This window comes from Gossypium arboreum, chromosome 13, assembly GCF_025698485.1.
Source record: "Gossypium arboreum isolate Shixiya-1 chromosome 13, ASM2569848v2, whole genome shotgun sequence".
In the NCBI taxonomy this organism is placed as follows: domain Eukaryota; kingdom Viridiplantae; phylum Streptophyta; class Magnoliopsida; order Malvales; family Malvaceae; genus Gossypium; species Gossypium arboreum.
In genome coordinates, this window is record NC_069082.1 from 123,769,740 (window position 1) to 123,786,916 (window position 17,177).

A 17,177-nucleotide genomic window follows, 5' to 3' on the forward strand; every position below is an offset into this window, starting at 1 on the left:
CGATTATTTTCTTATTTCACTCTTTGTTGCTTTCTTAGTTAAATTAGTTTAGTAATTTTAGATTAAAACACAATCACTCCAATTTGTCGGCTAAATAATAAGAAGACGGTAATTACTAACACTTTTAGTCCTCGTGGATACGATATTCTCCACTCACCATAGCTATACTATTGTTTGATAGGTACGTTTGCCTTAGTCGTATTCATAATTAGTTTAGTGACTATCAGCGAGGACGAAGGTTAACAGGTGAGTTTCTCTGCTCCACTATTTTGGGAGCTATTCCGGTTGTTGTGTTGCTTGTATGTTCTACTCTGAGTTCAATTTGAGTTTTATGGTTGAATATGTTTGTGGTTGACTGAGAAAGTTAAGCATGCATAAAGCTATGAAATTACATGAATCTTTGCAAGTATGTTCTTTGAATTACATGATAGAATTGTGTATCGATAAATTGATATGTGGCATACTCCATGATGATATGAATAAGTAATATTGGTTGTAATGATGTGCATGTTATATGCATGATTATAAATGTGAAGTATGGAGAGAATTATTTGATAGGTTAGTTGAAGATAAGAAAATTGACGTAATGGAGGAATGGGCGGATTGAATGAGAATAGGAGTCATTGAAATATGATATTGGTCGATCTTGTGGGTGAACATGTAGGTGTTCAAATTAACAGGAGTAATATTGGCCTTATTGTAGTTAATTCCTTAAACTTGTTTCTTTTCTATAATATATATAACAACATATCAATTTTGTATAGTTTGTACAAATGCTTTAAAGATGATTAGAAACCTTTTAACACGATATTTGAACTATCAAAACAATTGATATATATTTTAATTATGTTTATAATTAATTAATTAGTATCTTGAATAATATTACTTTGTATTAATTACATGAAGTAGTTATATCTTAATATGGTACAAACATTTAATTATTATTTGATTTTTAAATATTATTAAAATTATTATATACACTATATTAATTTTATAAGCTATACTATTTATTAAGTGTTTTATTGAGTTGGTGTCACTCTTAATCGAGTCACTAACTCAGTTAGTGAAATTATGGAAACATTCTTCATAGTTAAAATTAATTATATCATTCAAGGAATTTTAGTTTTTCACTTTAACAAAAACTAATAAAAATATGTATATAATAAGATTTGAGCTTGCACCAATCAAATTAATAAAACTTTTACTTTAAAGCTCAACTAAAGATTCATTTTAATATATTTAATACATTTTATTTTAATATGTATAATTTATTATCTCCATCATATGTATATATTAATAATATTGTTAACTGAATTAGTATCACAAGTTAATTTAATATTAACTCGATAAAATCATGATAAATAATTGTAGTGCATTTAATATTATTTATACGAGTACAACACCTTTTCTCTGATTGTTAATGAAACTTGCTGTCGAAAATCTTTCATTGAACCTTCAGTCAAAACAGCCACGCTTTATGGTTTTCATGGTTTAGACCTTTGTGGGTTTGAGCCTACAAATGGCACCAGTTTGGGTATATTTTTGGATGAATGGCGAGCTGAGGTAGCTTCTGAGTCGAGAAACATCGGTAAGACACGGTTGTTGTTAACTATGTCGGCTCGTCACTTGCCAAGAGTAAACTCAGTGAGTTATCCTATTGAGTCTGCAAAGTGAAACCTGGATTGCGTAAATATTTTGGTATATGACTATTATGTGCCAACACTAGATAGGTTTACTGGTTTTCATGCTGCTTTATTTAACCCATTAGGAAGGGTACTTAACACTGATGATGGTATAAAGGAATGGTCAAAGAGAGGATTCCCTACTGGTAAGCTAGTTTTAGGTTTGCCTTACTATGACTATGCATGGATACTTGTTAACTCGGGTGACATTGATTCAAAATCTTTAGAGTCAGATGTCACTGTTGATGATTCAATGGGGTATAAGTCTATCAAATCATACATTCAAAATTATGGTTATAACATCAAAACCTGTGTATAATTCTACTCATGTAATGAATTTTTGCAAAATTGGATCGACTTGGATCAATTTCGATGATATGGAAGCCATTAAAGCTAAGGTTTCTTATGCCACGGTAAAGGGTTTACTTGGTTACACAGCCTTTCAACTCTCCAATGACGATAATTGGGTGCTTTCACAAGCAGTTAAGATGGATTCTCTGGTCTCTATGTTGGAACATATCAATTTTAAAAATATTGAATTTTCAAACATTGATTAAGAAAAATATGTGGAGTGTCCACGTTGCTTGCCACTATATTACATATACTTTTCATCAATTATTTAATATCAATGAGGGTATATCATTTAACATTGTCTCGAGCAATAAATTTTACTGTTATGAATGATGTTATATATTGCGGAAATCGTACATTCAATGCACTAATTTTCAATTCTTTATCCATTCGATTTTTTTTGTATATTTTCTAGAATTTTCTAATCATTTTGGTTTTTTTTGAACATTTATACTTTTTTATTTTTAAAATTTTTAAAATTTTTAAATTTATATAATTTTTAATATTTTAAAATATTTTTTATAAATTCTCTTATTTTTTAAAATAATTGTTGATGTGACATATACGACAACATAGTGCTACGTTAACAATTAATACATATAGATCACCATGTGGCATCCATGTTAACTTTAACGTCAATTTTTCCATCAAATTTTGACTAATTTGACAAAAAATAATAGTTTGAGGGCTAAATAAAGCGGAAAAAAAGGAAAAAAAAAGGGCTAATTTGATTATTTCTGAAAAAATTAAGGGTAAAAATCGTCATTATTCCAATGTAACACGCGTTCGATTTTGTTGGTCTGTGGGGTCATAGAATAATATCGACATCGGTCTGGGCACGTAAACAAAGCGATGATGCTTCATGGAATTGAGAGAGCTTCATTAGGGACATTTTGACAGATGCAATAGACTGACTTTCCCTGTACAAAGTCTGGGTTTTCTTTCTCCGTATGTGTTGCATACAATTCAAAAAGACTTTTCTATCTCTCTCCATCAACATAAAATCAAGGTATAATTATCGAAAATACCTTATGAGTTTTTAAGTCTTTTTAACTGTTTTTTTAATAGACACTCTTGATGTTATAATTACCTTACTATCTTTTAAAATTTAGCTCAATTTTAATGGTAAACGTGAGTGACCATTACCTCACGATCTTTTAAAATTCACCTCAATCAATTTTAACTATAAACGTGGGTGACCATCAATCAAACTGCAAGTTAGATTACTTCTCCTGACTTCCTCACCAAGAACAAAGATTCAAACTTTTTCTATCTTTTCTTCTATCGTTCATTGATTTTAACTCAATGTTTCCACCAGTTGTTTGAATCATTGTTTTCTGTTTATATTATCATCATGCCTGGATCTGATTTAAAAGTTATTTTTTCCCAACTGAAGAGCTGAAGAGCTGGATCTGTTTAAATAATAAAAGCTTCACCACCGCAAAATTCCCACCAACCACAAAAATCCCATATTCACCAGTTTAAACCCTAAAAACACGAAAAAGAGAATACAATTGGTGCAGTTAATTGAACTGGTTCGTATTTGAAAATTAATATTGCAAGATAAAGAGAAGTTAATTGAACTGGTTCGCATTTGAAAATTTACAGTAGCAATTACTAGTTCAAAACTCAAATCCTTACATGGATACAACAAAACCCTAATCCAAAATCACGCTCCAATCAACCCAAAAAAGAAAACCCGAACCCGTTCAGAAACAACAAAATCTATACCCAAAAAAACTTACCAATCTGCCACTGTTCCTCGAATCTCGAAAACCCTGTCGTCAATTCTCTTGTTCTTCCGACAACGAATCAAAGGAGATAAACAAAAATAAATGGTTGATTTTTTATAAAATAATAATTAATATATTTTATTGTAAATTTTGAAAATTTTGTAAAGTTTGATTTATCGGCAACTCAAGTTAAAATTTAAATTGATTTCTAGAAAAATTTATATTAATAAAATAAATAGATTCTGCGATAAAATTATCATAAATAAATGATACTTTAATCAGTTAAATTCATTCAATCTATTTTTTCACGATCATATTAATTGGTCTAATCTCTTGTTTTAAACCAGTACTCTAATCGATTTTCAAGTTAAAACCATTTTTATTTTCCTTTTATCTCACTAATAGTTTTATACTTTATTATTCTAGTTTGTGTTGTTAATTATAAATATATTATACTAACCAAATAAGTAACATTTTATTAAATTGCTAATTTGGAAATCAACATCTCTGTAATTTAAATTTAAAAATTAATAAAAATTGTTTTTAGTCTTTTAAATAATTAGCTTTTAATTAAATGGAATATATATTTTAACTTTTTCTATAAAATTGATAATTCTATTTAACTATTTTTAACTTTGATCCCTCAAATAGTAAAAACAAATAGATTCTACGATAAAATTATAATAAACAAACTGTATAAGACTTTCACGTTGATTTTCTAGGCAAGAGGTTGATTTTCCAATGGCTTCTAATAAACCCATCTTCTTCTTCCTCCTCTTGCTGTTTCTCTCGTTGAAGCTTCAGAGCTCAAGCTCAGAATCATGGATCAAAGCTGCTTACTGGATATCTACCGCTCCCCTTCCTGTTTCTGATATAAACTCTGCTCTTTTCACTCACCTTTTTGCGTCCTTTGCTTTTATAAACAAAACCTCTTATCAGCTTTTTATCAATTCCTCAGATGAACAATCTTTCTCTAACTTCACCAGTATTGTAAAACTAAAGAATCCGTCCATCACTACTATTTTGTCCATTTGGGTTACAAGATCTGAGTCCACCACCTTTTCTTTGATTGTTAGTGAAACTTCCCGTCGAAAATCTTTCATTGAATCTTCAGTCAAAACAGCCAGGCTTTATGGTTTTCATGGTTTAGACCTTTATGGGTTTTGAGCCTACGAATGGCACCAGTTTGGGTACGTTTTTGGATGAATGGCGAGCTGAGGTAGCTTCTGAGTCGAGAAACACTGGTAACACACGGTTGTTATTAACTATGTCGGCTCGTCGCTTGCCAATTGTCAACTCAGTGAGTTATCCTATTGAGTCTGCAAAGCGAAACCTGGATTGGGTAAATATTGAGGCATATGACTACTATGTGCCAACATTAGATAGGTTTCCTGGTTTTCATGCTGCTTTATATGACCCATTAGGAAGGGCCAACACTGATGATGGTATAAAGGAATGGCTAAAGAGAGGATTCCCTGCTGATAAGCTAGTTTTAGGTTTGCCTTACCATGGCTATGCATGGATACTTGGTAACTCGAGTTTCGATGGCATTAATTTAGCAGCTTTGCCATATCTCACTGCTGATGGTTCATTGGGGTATGCCGTTATCAAACATCACATTCTACGAGTTGGTTATGGATTTGTAGCTGTGTATGATTCTACTTATGTGGTGAATTATTTGAAAATTGAGGGGGGTATTTGGATCAATTTCGACGATGTGGAAGCCATTAAAGCTAAGGTTTCTTATGCCAAGGTGAAGGGTCTACTTGGTTACAATGCCTTTCAACTCTCTAATGACGATAATTGGGTGCTTTCACAAGCTGGTAAGATGAATTCTCTGGTCTCTATGTTGGAACATATCAATTTTACAAAATATTGAATTTTCAAACATTGACTAGGAAAAATTTGTGAAGCCACAACATTGCCGACTTTCCGGAGAAATTATTTTACGAAATTTTTTTAATTATTTAATGATATTTTAATAATTTTTTTATATAATTAATATATAATTTCAGTAATCTTTTAATCTTAAATTTCGAACCCTACACTTAGAACTTTGAACACTAAATTTCAAACTAAGAATCTTAAATCTTGAATCTCGAACTTTTAACTATAACTCCAAATCTTAAACCCAGAAGACTTACAAAACATTATACTATAAATAATGTAATGAAATTGTATTAGTGTTCCACAGCTTATGGAATAGGCACAACTCAGCCGAAGAAACATCAGTTATTGGTGATTGTTTTGGTTACAGTTGCTGCAATGGTTCTCCTGATTATGGCTCTCACCTATTACCTGCAACACAAAGTATTCAAATCACAAGGTAATTTATTTGGACATGCGAGAATCTGAAATGATTCGAGACGATAATCGTACATTGATTCCACAAGATTTTGATTGCAGGGCTTCTGGGTGCGTTGAAAATGTCGGTATCTTTGATAAGAACCAAAATATCAGGTGAAAGAAAGCAAGAAAATGGTGATCCTAATCTCCAAGCTTTCACTTTCGCTAACTTTTCAAATGAGAATAAGCTTGGAGAAGGTGGATATGGTCCTGTTTACAAGGTAAATATACTATTACTTCGATAATGCATTTGAAGAACCATATGTTTTCAGCTTACCTGCAGCAGATTATGAAATTTCAAGGACCAATGAAACTGTTAGCAGTTTACCTCATATTGCTAATAAATAAAAAGTATAAAGAATTTAAATAAACAATTCTTTATAATTTGACTAATTGAGTTGAGTGTCTAGCGATCAATGGGCTAACTTATTGAGCTTCATGTACATATATAAAAAGTGAAAAGATGGGCGCTTGAATCCGATGGTGCAAATATAACTTGCGGTATAAGTTATGTATTAAGTAATACTTTTTTGATAAAAAATATGTGACTATATAAAACTCAATACTGCTATTTACACTAATTTATTTTTCTCTTTTAAGACTTGGCCTATTCTAGAGGTAAAATTATAACGTTAAGGAAAGTGAATCACGCTTCAATTCTATATATATCTTATTTCTCTCAATTTTTCTTTCTTGTGCCACGAGTTCCTTTACTGCACAACAAATTTCTAAGGGAAACTATTAACTGCATTGTGGATTGTGGACAATATATAACAGGGAGAGTTATCAAACGGGCAAGAAGTAGCAGTGAAGGGGCTCTCGAGAAGCTCGAATCAAGGGTTGGAGGAGTTCAAAAATGAGGTCAATCTTACAGCTAAGCTTCAACATGTGAATCTAGTTCGTGTTCTGGGAATTTGTACTGAGAATGAAGAAAAAATGTTGGTGTATGAGTTCATGCTGAACAAAAGCTTGGATTTTTACCTCTATGGTGAGTAATTCTTCATTCTTTTCAACTTACCGTGATTGTAAAATACCTATTTATGGAATGTTATGTCATAAACTTCTTATCCAAAACAGATAAATGTTATTCATACACTTAACCCATGCAGATCCATTTAAAAGGCATATGTTAGATTGGAGAAAAAGAGTTTCAATAATCGAAGGAGTTACTCAAGGCCTTTTATATCTCCAAGAATACTCAAATTACACTATAATTCACCGCGATATAAAGGCAAGCAACATTTTATTAGATTCTGAAATGAACCCGAAGATATCGGATTTCGGGATGGCCAAATTTTTCAAGAAGGATGAACTTGAAGCAAACACCAACAGAATTGTTGGGACATAGTAAGTGAACCAGATGGTCTCAAATAGTATATATCAGAGTAATTTTCATCTTTGCATTGCATCTATGCGTAGTTATTAATTCATTGATTCAATGTAGTGGCTATATTCCTCCGGAGTACGTTAAGAAAGGAATATACTCTACCAAGTACGATGTTTATAGTTTCGGAGTTCTACTTCTGCAAATTATCAGTGGCAAGAGGAATTCCAGTCTGTATGGATGCCATGAAAACTTGAATCTTCTTGAATATGTAAGTAACTTTGAGACACATTTTTTTCTTCTCCCTTTTGCAGTACGAATATTGGAAAATGTATAATGTTGACTGATAATATCCAGGCATACGAATTGTGGAAACAAGGTCGAGGGGCAGAGTTTTTTGACGCATCACTTGATGATTCATCTTCGTCATGTAAGCTCATTACATGCATGCAACTGGCACTTCTATGTGTGCAGGAAAATCCTGCAGATAGGCCGTCAATGGTGGAAGTTTTTACGATTCTCAAGAACAAAAACAGTGTTGTAATCTCTGTACCTAAGCAGCCTGCATATTCAACTACAAGAGATGAAAGGAAGGACATTGGGAGGAAAAAAGTTTTTTCTGTCAACGATGCATCGATAACCCAAGTGGAACCTCGATGACTTACAGTTTATGCATTTGAGAAACATTTTATGTAAAAGAAAAGAAAATTTCAAGCAAATATAGATATTGAAGATAGGAACAAGTTGTTGAATCCATAGCTGTAACTATGATTGAACTTCAAGCAAAGAAAAGAAAAAACAGAAGTTCTGATTACAAGCTGAAGTTGATACAACTGCATGATTAATCATATTCCTAAGATGGAGAAAACATCAAAGGACTTTGAACCCAAAGATTTTGTTGAAGTATACTGATAAACTGTTGTGATGATTCATTGGAAGCTAAGAAGTAGAATTACTGTTGAGTGTCTTTGGCTACATAAAGAGGGATGGGATTTGCTATGAGAAATGGAATTTAACAGGTATGAAAGCCCGAATTCCAACATTGGTAAACCCGTCATTTATTCCTCTTCCAAGAAAAAAATGCAATGTTAACAGTAGCTAGGAGAAAACCCACAGTCAAGACATCTTTTAGGCATTAGATATCGTCTTTGTTTCTAAAGGTGCCAACAAATAATGCCAAAGGCATAAGAAATTTTGTAAAATGTAAATTATAATTAATCCAATCACATAGAGTAGAAGAAAAGAGCCTGATTTGTGCCGAAGGCCCGCAATATGTTCCAATTCCAATTACCCATTGTTGAGAATTAATTTAAAGTAGTGAGTTGTTGAGCAAGTATCTTAGAAGAATATTTGTTAGTTCAGATTTTATTTTCAGTTTAAGTTGTTAGCTATTTTTTGTTTAAGGTAATATTGTTGTAAGCCTATAAATATATAGGCATTTATGCTTTGTTTTTAATCAATTCAGTGTTCATCAATAATAGAACAACTTTGATGCATATTGTAATTGTCTCTTTCACATTTCCTTCTTCAACAAATTTGGTAACAGAGTAAGGTTCGATTTTATAGGCAATTGAGAGAAAGTTAGGTTTGGGTCCACTGGGTATTTGAGAGAAACACCTTTTTGGGTCTTGGGGAAACATAGAGAATAGAGTGTGTGTTCTTGGAATGACATCTGCTGGTTTTTCTTCCTCTCAGCCACTCATACCCATTTTCAATGGTGAGAAATATGAGTGGTGGAGTATCAAGGTGAAGACATTGCTCAGATCACAAGGGCTATGGGACTTGGTCGAGTACGGGTTTGCTGACATACTTGAACCTGATAAAGAAGAAGAAAAGAGATTGAAAGAAACCAAGAAAAACGATGCTAAAGCATTGTTCATTATCTAGCAAGCGGTTACGATGCTAAGGCATTGTTCATTATCTAGCAAGCAGTTCATGACTCTATTTTTTCACAAATTGCTGCAGCGGCCACATCGAATGAAGCATGGTCAATTTTGCAGAAAGAGTATCAAGGTGATTCAAAGGTAATAGTGGTGAAATTGCAATCACTACGACGTGATTTTGAAACCTTGATGATGAAGAATGGTGAATCAAGTGCTGATTTTTTGTCACGAACAAAGACAATAGTCGGCCAATTGAGCTCTTATGACGAACAAATTTCAGACGAGATAATTGTAGCAAAAGTTTTGCGAAGATTGACAATAAAATTTGATCATGTTGTGGCTGCTATAGAAGAATCCAAAGATCTATCAGTTCTCTCCATTGATGAACTGATGGGGTCTCTTTAATCTCATGAGGTAAGAATCAACAGATCAGCAGAAAAGAGCGAAGAGCAGGCATTTCAAGTGAAGGAGACATTCACAAATCAAGGCGACAATGATCGTTCAACAAACAATGATCGAGGAAGAGGAGGATTTCATGGTGGTCGAGGCCGTGGTTATGGTAGAGGTAGAGGCAGAGGAAGGAATGATGGACAGAGGCAATACAATGAGCAAGGTAACATAAAATATGTCATAAAATGTTATTATTGCAACAAATATGGGCATATAAAAGCTGATTGCTAGTATAAAGATAAAAAAATTAACTTTGCAGCAGAAAGTGATGGGGAAAACAAGCTTTTTATGGCTTGTATTGATGCTAACCATAAGCCAAGTGATTTGTAATTTGTGGACAACGGCTGTTTGAATCATATGGTAGGCACCAAATCCTTGTTCAAGGTGCTTAATGAGTCTTAAAAGATAAAGATGCAGCTTGGGAACAAAAGGGAGATGCAAGTTGAAGGAAAAGGCACAGTGAAGTTTTTTACTAGCCATGGAGAAGGAAAAAATTGGACAATATTCAATTTGTTCTTGATTTAGGATACAATTTATTGAGTGTTGGACAACTAATGGCTAGTGGATATTCTGTCATTTTTGATGATGATATATGTATCATCAAAAATAAAAAGTCAGGCAAACAAGTCCATGTCCACATGACTCCAAACAAGATGTTTACGTTAGATGTTTCAAACATGGAGGACTTTGTTCTTGCTACAAGTGCACAGGATGACTCGAAGCTATGGCATTTGAGGTATGGACATATCAATATTAAAGGCCTGAAATTTCTAAGTGATAAAGGTATGATTCTTGGACTACCAAAAATTGGCTCTCTTGATTTATGTGAGGGGTGCATTTATGGAACAACAAAATGAGTCTTGCGGTACATTGTTGGAACTTTGGAGTATGGCATTTGGTACTCAAAAACTTCAAATTTCAGATTTTGTGGGTTCACAAACAGTGATTGGGCAAGTTCTTTAGATGATAGAAGAAGTGTATCAGCAAATATTTTCACTCTAGGTTCAGGGGTGATCACTTGAAGTTCAGTTATTTTAGAAGTCTACTTGGTGTCTGCAACTTTGAATTAAGGGGGAGTGTTGAGAATTAATTCAAAGTAGTGGGTTGTTGACCAAGTATCTTGGTAGAATATTTGTTAGTTCAGATTTTATTTTTAGTTTAAGTTGTTAGCTATTTTTAGGTTAAAGTAGTTTTTTGTAAGCCTATAAATATAGGCATTTATGCTTTGTTTTTAATCAATTCTGTGATCATCAATAATAGAACAACTTTGATGCATATTATAATTGTCTCTTTCACGTTTCCTTCTTCAACACCCATGACATTAGACATATCCGCAACTGTAGCACCTTTATCAATGGTGGTTGGTGTAAGATAAAGGCTTTTTAGGGAGTCAATCTCTGAAATCCGTATATTTCGTCTAAAATTTGACAAGCTTGCCATCTCTTATCACCCAACTAAGACAATCATGTAAATCTCCTCAAATTTTGAAAAGGGATTGCTTGACAAAAGAGCATTTGGATCTATAAATATTTTCCTGACAACCCTCCACCATGTTATACTTACTGCACATGACTCTAACCCCAAAGGCATATGTATTTGCTATTGAGTTGAAGTTGAATTTCATAATGGACACGTTATGATCTCTCGATTGTCGAAGAAGAAGGCCACCATTTGAAATTGGTTGGCAATAAGTGTAACGTCCCCTAGCCCTATACCGTCGCCAGAACAGGGTTACGAGACATTACCAGTCAATACAGTCCAATTCCGGTCATTAATTAAAATAAATATTCACACTCATCCTAGTTTTAAGATGTCGTCCCATTAACGGGCCCTCGCGATCCAATATGAACAGTAAATTCAATTCGGAACTAATTTAGAATCATTACGAATTTTTAATAAATTTCAAAATTCATATTATATACCGTTACCAACCATAATTTACTTATTTCATCAATACTTTTACTGTAATGAACCAAAAGTTACGGTATCGGAAATTGAGTCTTAGTACTATTTCCGTGAAATTTATTCATGAATATTTATTAGAAATATTTATGAATTATAGTTGAATGGTTATTTAATGTTTGATTAAGTTAAGTAGCTTGAATTTAGAATAATGACTAAATTGCATACGGTATAAAAGTTTAATTATAGATTAAAGATTAGTAAAAGGACTAATCTAGCAATTAGACCCTAAGTGCCATGTGTGTGAATGTATGATATAACATATGTAATAGTTGGTATATATGTGTAATAGCTATAAGATATTTTATGTTATAGCTATTACACATGTTAATTTTATATTTATTATAGGTTAATAATAATATAATATAGTATAATGAATAAAGAATAATGAGTAAAGAAACATAGAAAGAGTTACAGAGAGCAAACGTGAGAAAGAAAGAAAGAAAGAAAGAAAGAAAGAAAAAGGAAATTTGAGGATTAAGGCCCTAAAGCTTTATTGGTAAGTTGTTTTAGCTCATTTTCTTATGATTTTTATGTTTATGGATGCCTAATTCAAAGTTCTACATGTATGAGGTTAAAATGAAAAAAATAGAAAATTTTAGATATTGATTTAGTTGAATAAATTGAGGTTTTATGGGTTAAATTGATAGGAATTGAAGTTAGAAGTGAAAATTGAGTGATTTATTAAAAGAATTCTAAGTTAGGTTTAAATAGGGATTAAGTTGAATAGAGCTCAAAATTTATGTTTTATAATGAATTTTATGAGTTAGAAATTGTTAATGAGTTGATTAAAGAGAATATGAAGCTTAAGTTAAAGAAAAAAGATTAGTAATGGAAAAAGGACGAAATTGGAATTTTTGTAAAAGTTTGATAGAAAGTGAAAATGTGTTTTATGAATTAGTATATTGATGATTTTAATTGTATGATTGTTAGTAGCAAACGTAGCACGGATCGTCATCAAAGAAGGAAAAGAGAAAGTGAACGAAGATATCGATTAAATTCGATAAATAGTGGTTTGTATTTCTATAAACCGAGCTTAATCGTTATTGCTATATTTGATATTTATATTGTATGAAAATGTGAATGATTTAAGTATTTTTACCATATTGAAATGAATGTGATTTTGAATACCCTATTAACAGTGTCGGGCTAGTCGGATATAGTTGACATGTCATAGGAATTGGAAGTATTGGGATATTCCGACATTGAGTCGATGAGACACTATGTGTCGACTACTGTTAAAGTTCCGGATTTGTTCCGATGAAGCACTATGTGCTTATCCCGGAGTGTGGGTTGGATCCGTGTATCCGTTAGTGTCCGAGTTATGTTAATAAGGGTAAATAAAGTAAAGGTTATTAAAGTACTGATTGATATTGAATAATAGCAATAATGTGTTTGAATTACCATGTCTTAAAGTTGATTAAGCTATTGTTTATAGAAATACCACTGAGAGTATTCTCAGCGACGGTTTGTTTCGTGCATGCAGGCTAGGTATGAAAGTATAAGGACTCAACATACAAGTGATCCCCAAACTCAAATTGGTGAAGTTTCTATCTTTTAGAAAATGGCATTGTACCTAGGATGTCTTTTGGTCATTTTGAAAGTATCTAAGTTGTTAAGTGATATTTTGGTATGTTTTGTAAATGTTACCAAAACCTTTAAGTATGGTATGTTTTGATATGTTAGTGAAGAGTAATAAGAGGAATTGTTGGTAAATGTTGTAGAGAGAAGAAATGATGATGTTATAAACTTAGTTATCAACATTTTATACTAAAACAGATTTGGACAGTACCAGTAGTCCAACTTTGAAAATATACCAAAAATAGTATAAAGTGAATTAGATGATGAATAAATATGTAATTGAAGCTTAATGAATCTATTTTTATATGGAAGAAACAAAATAGGTAAAAGAGTTGTATTTTATGAGATATTTATGTTTTGGTGAAACAGGGTTAGAACAATTTCTGGATTCCCTATTCTGACTTTAGAAATTCACCATAAATTGTGTATTAAGAATTAGAACTCAAACTTTATTTGTATGGATTCCTTATTCAGTCTATTTTTAATTGAAACAAATGTCATAGTCATTGGATTTCTGTACAGGAAGAAATTTGATTCGTAGTACACAAGGGTCAGAGTAGCCGAACCCTGAAACAGGGGAGACTTTTTCTAATAAACTGTACTAATTGGCCTGACCAAAAATTCTAGAAAAAAATTAGTAAGTAGATATATGAGTCTAGTTTTAGGGAAAATTTACGGAATTGGATTTCGAGTTTCGTAACTCGAGATATGATTTTTTTAGCGACCATGATGCAGATGGATAGTTTACTACGAAAACTGTTTAAGTGCTATGATAAGTTTTGTAATGTCTCCTGCTTGACTCCGGCAACGGTCTCGGGTATGGGGACGTTACATTTACAACCTAAATGACTCTCATTAAACATCCTGGGTACATGCCATTATCAATACTCAACATACTTTACCTCATTGAATTCGGGATCGGCCTGAGATGCTGATTCAACAGTCTAGCCTTAACTTAACCTGCGCACAGAAACAAACCATACGCTGAGTATACACTCAGTGGTATTTCTATAATCTGAACACTTAAGCAATTATAAAACTTATTAATTTATATATATCGAACTATTCAAACTCAATGAGTATTCAAACATTCACTTTCCAACCAATGTTTTGGTCTATCTTAAATTTCAAATCATTTATTAATTTCAATAGCAATTAATCAATCAGTAATGTTCATTAACAATCAGAACAATTATTTATTCAGTAGCAGTCAGTTATTCGGTAACAATTAATTATTCAATAATAACCAGTTATTCAGTATTGATCAATTGATCGGTTATCCAGTAACAGTCAATTATTTAGTAAAATCAGATATTCAATAACAATTAAGTTATTTAGTAACAGTCATTTATTCAGTGACAATCAGTTATTCAGTAATGATCATTTATTCAATAATATTCATTATTCAAGAATCTATTATCCAAGATGATCAATTATTCGAAATAATCAGTTATTTTATACCTTTATTTACCCCTATTAACATGACTCGGACTCAGACGGATACACGGATCCAACCAACACACTAGTACGGCACATAGTGCCTCATCGGCCAAGTGAAAAAGAATAAAGAATAAAGAGTAACACGGTACAGAGGACCTCATCGGAAAAAATCCGAACGAGAATGATATGATATGATATTCAACACACAAAGTGCTGAATCGATAACTTGATAAGATAATGATTCGACACACAATGTGCGAATTGATAACGATAGCGATACGATAAGATGTGAGTCACACATAAGTGCTCGATCGAAGCCGGCAAAAACCTGTACTCTTTCATATCTTATGGCATGCCAACTATATCCGACTAGTCCGACTAGTTAATAGGGTATTTAACTCACTTTTCAGTATAATTTCTATCTTAGTTTAGTATCAATTATAATTCATTTTCTCAATTCAATAATTTTTCCTTAATATACCATTCCAATAATTACATATATATCTTAGTTCACACATTTTCACAATCTCATTCAATTCAATATATATATATCTCAATTATTCACATTAATTCATAATTTAATACAATCCAATTCACTTTTCATTTTCATATAATTAAATTCCACAATAAACACATGTTCATAATTATTTCACCATATTTTCAAATCAAATCATTTCAATAAAAACACAATACAAATAATTCATACTTTAATTATTTACCATAACATTCAATTAAAATACAACAACTATTAATTAAATTCACCCTTCAATTTCAATCAATATTCATTTTATTTCAAATAATTTAATCAATGCACCTACCATACATAATAAATAATAAATTAAATAATTAAATATTAAGTTTGGGTTATAGAAATACAAACCGTAATTTTCGAGCTAACTCCCGTTGACTTTGTCTTGTCCTTTCTTAGCCGAGATTTCCGGTATCACATTGACTACGAAATTAATACAATTCATAACCATTAATATATTACTAATTTATATCTTGAGTTACAGAATTCTAAATTAAGATCCGTTAATTTTTCCTGAAACTAGACTCACTAATCTTCTTACCATAAAATTTTCAGAATTTTTGGTTTAGCCATTAAGTACAATTTATTCTTTAAATTCATCCCTATTCTGCTGTCTGACAGTTTTGACCCTTCTTCACTAAAAATTAATTATCTCACAGTATAGAACTCAGATAATATTCTTATTGATTTCTCCTGAAAATAGACTCATTAGGGATTCTAAACATATAACTTTAAGCCTCTAATTATTTTTCTCCAATTTTTGGTGATTTTCTAAATTCAGAACAGGGGAACCCGAATTCATTCTGACCTTGTCTCACAAAATTCATTATATCTCCTAATTTACAATTCAATTGCTTATACTGTTTCTTGTATAAGAAACTAGACTCAATAAGCTTTAGTTCCATATTTTATTCATCCTCTAATTCAATTTCTATAATTTTTGGTGATTTTTAAAACTTAAACTACCGCTGCTGTCCAAAATAGTCTTAGTGCAAAATATTGATTTTCTACTTTTAATTTCAATTTAATTCTAACTAAATTCACTTACTTTTCTATCTTAATTCATACTTTATTTCTACTCAATTTTTAACCAAACTTAGACATAATTATCTATTTTTCATCATAAAACCATAATTTCGAAATTCTTTCAATTTAGTCCTTAAAGCATAAAACTTATGAATCACTTTACAATTCAATCCTTATTTCATTTCTAACTTGAATTTCTATCAATTTAGCCCTTAATTTATCATTTTACTCAACGAACATTATCTAGAAATCTAATAACTTTCAAAATATCAACTTAATTTCATCAAAATCTTGTTCCAAAGCTTCTAAAACATCAAAATTAAGTAAAAAGAACTAAATTGACTTACCAATTAAACTTTCAGACCTTGAAATTTAAAATTTCCCTTTTCTCCCTTTCTTTCTTTTCTTTCCTTCCTTGCTCTCTGTTTCGTTTCATTCTGTTTCTTTTCTATTTTTTTCATTTCCTTTTCTTTTGTTTTACTTTATTTATATATATATATATATAATATGTTAACTTTAATAAATATCTAATTAATATCAAATATTTATTTTACATTTGTATCCATTTATTATCCACACACTTATCATAATTTAGTATATTTATTACATAAAAATCTTATAATATAATTATTTAATTAATAAATATCTTTTATAAATAATAAATATCTACTAATAATTAAATATACTTATTACAAATGTATGTATTTAATTTATTACACATGTATTTTATAATTACCACACATTTGTTTCTATTTTAATTTATTTCATAATATAATATAATATTAATATTAATTAATAATTATAGCAATAATTTAATATTTAAATAAATATCTATTTATTATCAAATACTTGTATTACAAATGCGTATAT

The 17,177-nt window shown here is 31.2% G+C and overlaps 1 long non-coding RNA gene and 1 pseudogene across 1 annotated transcript; one reads left to right on the top strand and one right to left on the bottom strand.

Annotated features, from left to right (window-relative positions):
• Nucleotides 1–4,493: 4,493 nt before the first annotated feature.
• LOC108462193 (G-type lectin S-receptor-like serine/threonine-protein kinase At4g03230) lies at nt 4,494–8,277 on the top strand (annotated as a pseudogene).
• A 5,707-nt stretch (nt 8,278–13,984) lies between these two features.
• LOC128286643 (uncharacterized) lies at nt 13,985–16,772 on the bottom strand. The gene is made up of 3 exons (XR_008277261.1): nt 16,655–16,772; nt 15,633–15,704; nt 13,985–14,272 (listed from the first exon to the last, which is right to left on the bottom strand). It is a non-coding gene; the product is annotated as an uncharacterized LOC128286643 (long non-coding RNA).
• Nucleotides 16,773–17,177: the final 405 nt, after the last annotated feature.